Genomic DNA, 7,518 nt, shown 5'->3' on the forward strand with positions numbered 1-7,518 from the left:
GTAACAAAATGCTACCTATGTCATGGGACAAAAGATTTGAAAGAAATGATTCACCCAATAACCTAAAATGTTGCAAATTTCTCGCCCCACTGCTTGTCTTCCTGTATGGCTTTCTAAAAATACAAGAAGTACTCCAAAACTGTTTGTTACCAACGTTTCTGGGCAAAATACATTCTTTTTATATTTTCCGCAGAAGAAAAAATTACAGGTTCAGAAAGATTACGAACAAGTGTTTCAGTTTTGGGTGAACTATTCTTTTTTGTAAGCCAAATATCAATCCACCGTTAATCAGCTGTACTTGAAAACTATGGCATAAAAGGCAAAAAAAGTAAACTTATACTTGGCATCAATATGTTTCAAGTCAGTGGTACCCTGAAACTCTATAGTGTCAAACACCTTTATTAATGGTCAGGTCTTACTTTCAGCGGAGAGTAACCAAAAATATGAACATTATATTAAATGTTTGTTTAATGTGAGCTCTTCAGTGTGTGGGGAGTTGTTCAGGAAGCGCCCATAACCAAACAAACATATTAAAGAAAATACACTACATTATAGCTAAGCCGGTCATATTCATCCATCTAAGAGTTTGAGGAATGCTTTCTTCTCTTCAAAGCTTCTAAGCCTGATCTTCTCCTTCGCTGATGGCAAGCGCGGCCTGGCGCTGCGATGCGACGGAACGCGCTGACACTCAAGTATCAGCCACTAACAAACCGCCATGGCTCTCTGCTTTCGTGATTTCTTCCCGTACAACCTGCAAGAACAGGGTGAAGAGTGAAGGGCGACATTCTGATCTCACATCAACACCGCATTTCAACAAAGCACGTAAAAAAAAAATGGGAAGACATTCCAAAAAAATACACACTTGACCGCTTAATTTAGCTTCTCTGCTGTTGTGATCCATAAAAAATACAGTAAAGTGCAAATCATGACGGCCAGGATCAGACTGCTCTCTAACTCTTATTTCATAAGCGCAGTCTTTTGTCTTGTGCTGACAGCGTGCTTTGATCTGGATCTGAGTGCCCTTTGGCTGATAATTTCAACTTGAGTAGCCTTTTGCTTGCGCGAGCGTTGTGAGCGTTAGCGCTTTGAGTTCGGGCCTGTCTTTTCTGCAGCTCCGCCAGCACCTCGCCTTTCAGACTCTCCTCCGACGCCTTCTCATTCTCATCGGAGTCCAGCAGCCCTGAGACACCAGCTCCCTCTTCTCTTATAACGAAGCCTCCAGAGAGCGAGCGTGAGTACACACTGGGACCAGGAACAGAAATCAAGAGAAATGTATGCCTTTGCTTCATTGATGTACATAACAGCTATTTGAAAGAGATCTAGTTTTCAGATATATTCTAGGTAGATAGCACCCATCTGGCTCCTGATGGATAAAATGTATGTTTCTCCTCGGCTTAATACTCAGTTTCAGTCAAAAATGGACTGGCATTTCAGTAATAAAATGAGCTTTAAGTGCTGATTCATGCTGACTATAAAGAGTAAAGTGATAGAGAATGAATGCCAATTTAGGCTAAAAAGGGATATTTCAGAACTTGCTTTACAAATGTAATAAATTTGTGTTTGTGTGTGCTTTAATAATGATACTGGCTATTTACATACATTAAAATTATCAAAAAGTAAATATGAGCAGTGAAATGGAAAGATTTTGGAATAAAATATTTAAAAAGTATGCAGAATATTAAACTTCTATTAATCAAAGACATATATATATATATATATATATATATATATATATATATATATATATATATATATATATATATATATATATATATATATATATATATCTTACATACAATAATAATATACACACATATAAATACATATTTCCTAAATAAACTGCAACATCATCAACTGGAATAAACCATGAAATAAAACATTTACCTGAAGGCTTCACCCTCTAGGCTACGCAGGCGCATGTCCCGGCCCACATCATCCTTCCTGGAATGTCTGGAATGGGGGGTCCTCCATAGGGGATAATGATGTTTTCCTACATAGTTGAAAAAGATATGACTAAAACATAAGCTGAACTGGGACTCAAATACGTACACAACACACATATTTATTTTGAGCAAATCATGAGCGTCACTGACACCCTGTAATAATGCTTGTGTAGAAGACGCTGAGTAAGAGGGGCCAAAAGGACAAACGCCATTCTCTGGAGGTTCATGCTGAGACTCCCATCTCTTAAGTAAGCACATCTAACATCTGTACAAACTAGAGCAGAAGTTAAAGATAAAAGCAACAGATTAAAGACAATGAATGACAATGTTGCAACTGGAATCGCATCTAGTCATGACACCACATTACCTTTAGCATCCAATTCGTAAAGAGGACCCATCATGCTTTTTTTTCTTGTCATATTTGGCTTCCTCGCTCTTGCTCTTCTAATAAGTCCTCTTTTGAGCCCAGCGCTGAATAATGCTTTCCAGGAGCTGGGGATCTGCAAAGAAAACTAACAGCCAGTGCCTCAGAAGTGAACAACCAACACAAAAAGCCACTAAACACTGTGATTTTACTGGAATACAGAATCAGTTGAAGGAAGCAGGCATTAACGTAGAGCAGGAAATCCGGTTTCAAAAAGATCTTTACCTTGTAGTATTCAGCTGTCATCATCAGTTTGAGTAGCTCTTCCAGAACTCTGATCTCTTCATTTGTGATGTCTGCAACAGTACAGGTTCTCCACCGCAGGCCCAGAATCTGTTTTTTTACACACGATATAACCAAAAATTACTAGATACGCTACTATTAAAAGTCTTGATCAAAACTACAATACAAGTGATATGTAAGGTTTAATAACACTACTAAAATATTACAATTTTGAATATATAAATGTTTGACATTTTTACATAAGCTACAACAAACTAATGATATATATATATTTTTTTGATGCATCTGTATGTTAAAATTTATTCTGTAATAGCAAAGCTGAATATTAACAGCCATTACTTCTAATACTAGTTTAAGGGCCACACAATTCATTTATTATTATTATCAATGTTGGAAACAGCTGTGCATTAATAATATTGTTATGTTTTTATGTAGTAATGTTCAATCACTTTATATTATAATAATTATAATTATTATTAATAATTAAATATAAATAATTATAATTATTGTTACATTTATTGATATTTCAAGAGAAAACAAGATATGTTTAGTAAAACAGAAAATTTAAAAGAAACATTTTTTTAAGATTTTTGTTACATAAATGTCTTTAAATTTTACATTTTATCAATTTAATGTATTTTATTTGCTGAATCAAATGTAAGGCATTGATCTGTGTTTTTAATAATATTTGACCTGTATTAAATCTTTGACTAAATACTCATAATTTGTCACCTCTGGAATCAATAAAGCATTAAATGAAATTGATGTTTCAATTATCAATACAACAATGCAATATCTAGGTTTCTGTTGGGAAAATAATATGGCAAAACCTGATATGTATCTTGTATCTGCTTATTCCAATAAATGTACATTATGCATCTTAATTTTAAACAAACAAACCTGTTTGGAGCATCATTTTAGGGTTGCGGGGTATATCTTGGGGGTCGACTTCAAATTCAAAGTCTGGACTTTGGTCTGTATGTTCTTAGACTTCGGTCTACTCTGGCCCAGGTCCAGGACCATGACTTCCCTTTTCCATCGAGCTTCTGTTTTTTGGGCTTAGAATGGCGAGAGGATGCTGCAAGATCTGGATCCTTCCCTTTAATTTCAGAAACCTTTATCCCTTTTTTGTCCTGCCAGTCTGTAAGGATCTGTTTCAGAGAATAAACACAATTCACATGAGACACACTTTAGGCAGTAAGTGGGGATAAAAAGACAAACAGAAAACGCTGCTCTCACCTGTCTCTGTTCTTCCAGAGCCCTGAGACGTCGACTGCAGGAGGACAGGAGTGTTTCAGCTCCAGCTGAAGCGTGTCCAGCTCTTCGATGCCAATGCCATCATCTTCTGAGCGGCTGAGTACTGCTGTGTAAGCGGACACACTTTTCACATGGTCCACAGGTTTGGAAGTCATAGTACTTCAATGGGGACAGTCCTTCAGTTCACTCATCTTCTCGTGAACATGAACCTATATCTGAAAAAGAGTAATACAAAAGTCAGGGGTTGTGTCATATAGTAAAAGCATGGTAATGAAAGCAAATTTAGAATGGATGGACTGTTGAAGATGCTTATTCATAAGGTTTTATATGTGAAAACTTAAATCTTGCATGCATTGCATCTCTGTAATTTCTTTCACTCTGTTGTGTAATACTGACGTCTATATATGATACCAGTGTGTGATAATAAACAGCCACTGTAAGCTAACGGCTAACGTTACATGCTAATTTTGCTGCATGCTGTTCAAAACACAGACAACTGGCTCTTACATTTTATCGATACATATGTATATTACTTGCAATTAAAAGACGGTGCGTCGACAATTAAACAAATGTGTTAAAACACCACACAAAAACGCTAAATGAGTTTAAACAAGGCATTTATTCATAAAATATTATTGTTTACCTCCGACGAAGGGGCATCCATTACTGACTAAACCATTACCTCAGAATAGGGAGACAAATCGCCGTTTAAGTTTAAAAACAGGAACACGCATAAAATTAGTTTTAAACCGTGTGTTTTATTAACTGCCAATTTGAGCGATATTATGTACTATTTGCAAACTCTGTTTCATATCTGGTAAATGCCTCTCTCGGCATTTATCATCCACAAAATAGCAGTACATAGAATGGTACATTCCTGGCTGAAGCGCGTCAAACAGAATAATTAAAGATTATTTCTTTTTCGAGACTCGTGCGCTGTTTAAACCACAAAAGAGTTAAAGCATTATTTTATCTCAGTGATATTTTTTAGATCATAACATTTTACTACAGCGTATTTGACCCATCGTGTTATTTGCCATATAAGTAAAAGAAAAAGCGAATAAAGGTAAGATTACACTGGGCTTGACCGTAAATATAAGAATAGATGTGAAATGATAATGATTGCTTTGGTGTTTTTGTATATTTCGGTCACGTAAGTTTACGGGCGTAAAATAAAAACCTAAAAGCTTATGTTTGTATTAAAATATATTTAATTTTCTATCATTTACTCGTATGTATTTAAATAACGAGCTTATGATTAACATTAATATACTTCTAATAGGTGTATTACGGGAATGTGAGAACGCAATGGAGGCGTGTTTTTCTCATTTCCAGGCGTGGCGTGCGGACTTCCGTCTTCTCCCACAGACCTCATGGCATAAAATGGTAAGAGATTTACATTTCTTGAAGTTCTTAGATTTTTTAATATATGGTGCAAGCGATCAAATGGCCTCAACAAACAGCCTTAGCGTAAATAATTTGCATGCGATAACCGCAGTGTTTTGGGCTTTGTTTGATCGAGTGATGTTAGTCTATCTTGATCTATGCTAGCTGGCTAACGTCAGTAATTTTACAGGCAAACCCTGTTTTGGCAGATTGAAAGCATTAAATACACACTACACTGCACATATAAATTGTTTAATAGCTGGCGCACGTTTAACTCATTTAAAACAGCCAGTAGTTGTCAATAAGTGAGCATTCATTGATTGACACTTTACCTAAATGACTGACACGGAGCTCAATGGAATGGGCCAAAAAACACAAGTTGCTCTCCACCCACAGACAATCACGTTTCTGTGTGTGCGCGCTTATGATTATGATATGGGCTGTTAGGGTTATGGAATGACATGTTACTTAATTAAATGGTCTTTTTGTATGTAGACGGCAACATTGCGACCTTATCTGAATGCGGTGCGCGCCACCTTCAAGCAGCCCTGTGTCTGGAGAACTTCTCCTCTCAGGTGGTCGAGAGACACAACAAGCCTGAGGTGGAAGTTAGGTGAGGAAATCACTCATGAAGCCTATATATATGTGTGTGTGTGTGTATATATATATATATATCTCAACGCATGTCTTCAAATACAGGAGCAGCAAAGAGCTTCTTTGCAGCCTGTGTCATAAGTCGCAATGAGAAGGAGAAGGTCCTGATTGAAGGTCCATAAACTCCAGTCTGTGGTCAGCATCGCTGTCAAAACAGGTAGGAAATTCGAGATAATCTGCACAAGATCCCTGTGCTCCTTTTGCTGTCATCTTCTAAAGATATTAACGGTTCTCTCTCAGGCTGATGAGATTGAGAAGATCCTGTGCCATAAATTTATGAGGTTCATGATGATGCGAATGGAGAACTTTTTCATCCCATGGAGGAAACCTGTTGAGGTGAGCTCCTTTTTTGTGGGAACAAAATACAAGAAACAAGTAATACAGAAGTATGTCATTCATATTAGTAATGGGAACAAAGCTTTTGAGACTAAATCGATTACTCTGTGACAGTAGTTCTGTGTTCAAAGCATTCCAGACACACACACTGGTCTGCGTGAATGCCATGAAAACACACAACCAACACATGCATAAGATGACCCTTTACAAACCAAATGAAAATGTTTTATTAACAGGGTAATCAAATAAAATGCAATTAATAAATGATCTAATACCATTCAATATTAATTTGCATGTATAATGTGTTACTTTGTAGTGTTTTTGTTTGTTTTATCGAGGCTTGCTTAATAAGGTTAATTGAGGCTGATCACTACAGCTCTTTCGTTTATTATATTACAGATGTGCTATGTCTGTAAATTTGTAAAATTACAGTCAGGATGTAACAAAGTTCTCATTTACTGAAATCATGAGATTTGGCAGTTTGTTTCAAATCGCTGGTTCGAACCAAAAAAAGATTAGCAGAAGTTTCAAAGGTTTTCGAAAGCACCCGTCACTAGCGTGCATGTCAGGTTTTTTTGGCGAGTCATGTAGGAGTGAAAGAAAACAAAAATGTTCATGTGCTTATGTCTTAAAACTCTAAACGGATTGCTGAGTGATGTGAAGTATCTAAGCTCTTAACAAGACTAACATGTTTTCTTATTTTTTTTGTGCTTTTCAGGGCTATGACATCAGCTTCCTCATTACCAACTTCCACACAGAACAGATGTACAAACACAAGCTGGTGGACTTTGTTATCCATTTTCATGGAGGAGATCGACAAGGAGATCAGCAGAGATGAAGCTGCCGGTCAACTTTCGAGCCCAATTATCGTGAGAGGAATTCCTCAAGAATGTATGTTTGAGATTTGCATTTATATCACATGTTTCAATGAGTGGAAAATGTCCTGTTTTTAATTCGACTGTTTTTATATGTCTTTTGTTTTTAGTTCTGAGGATCCTTGTCTGCATTCCTAATACCCATCAGAGATCGGTGTTGCTTCGGTTCTTGTGGACAAAAACATTCCAAAGTTTTTAAAAATCTCCACAGAGCAAAGGGAAAAAGTCGAATTAGTTGTCAAGCATGCAAGAAGATCTACAGGAACAACTGGCCAGTCTTGCAGCACTATATGCAGTCCCTTTGCCTTCTGTTTAAGGTGCCCTTGTGCCCATGGATATTAACAATTGTACATTTAGTCAAAAATTTATTACTCTGGTTTTCTTCTGTTAGGGAAAAAAA

General features: G+C 36.7%; 2 pseudogenes; one reads left to right on the forward strand and one right to left on the reverse strand.

Moving 5' to 3' along the window:
* Positions 1–962: 962 nt before the first annotated feature.
* Positions 963–4,556, reverse strand: LOC122353778 (annotated as a pseudogene).
* A 1,033-nt stretch (positions 4,557–5,589) lies between these two features.
* LOC122353779 lies at positions 5,590–7,234 on the forward strand (annotated as a pseudogene).
* The last annotated feature ends 284 nt before the right edge of the window (positions 7,235–7,518 follow it).

The sequence above is a fragment of the Puntigrus tetrazona genome, chromosome 11 (assembly GCF_018831695.1).
Source record: "Puntigrus tetrazona isolate hp1 chromosome 11, ASM1883169v1, whole genome shotgun sequence".
NCBI classification, from domain to species: domain Eukaryota; kingdom Metazoa; phylum Chordata; class Actinopteri; order Cypriniformes; family Cyprinidae; genus Puntigrus; species Puntigrus tetrazona.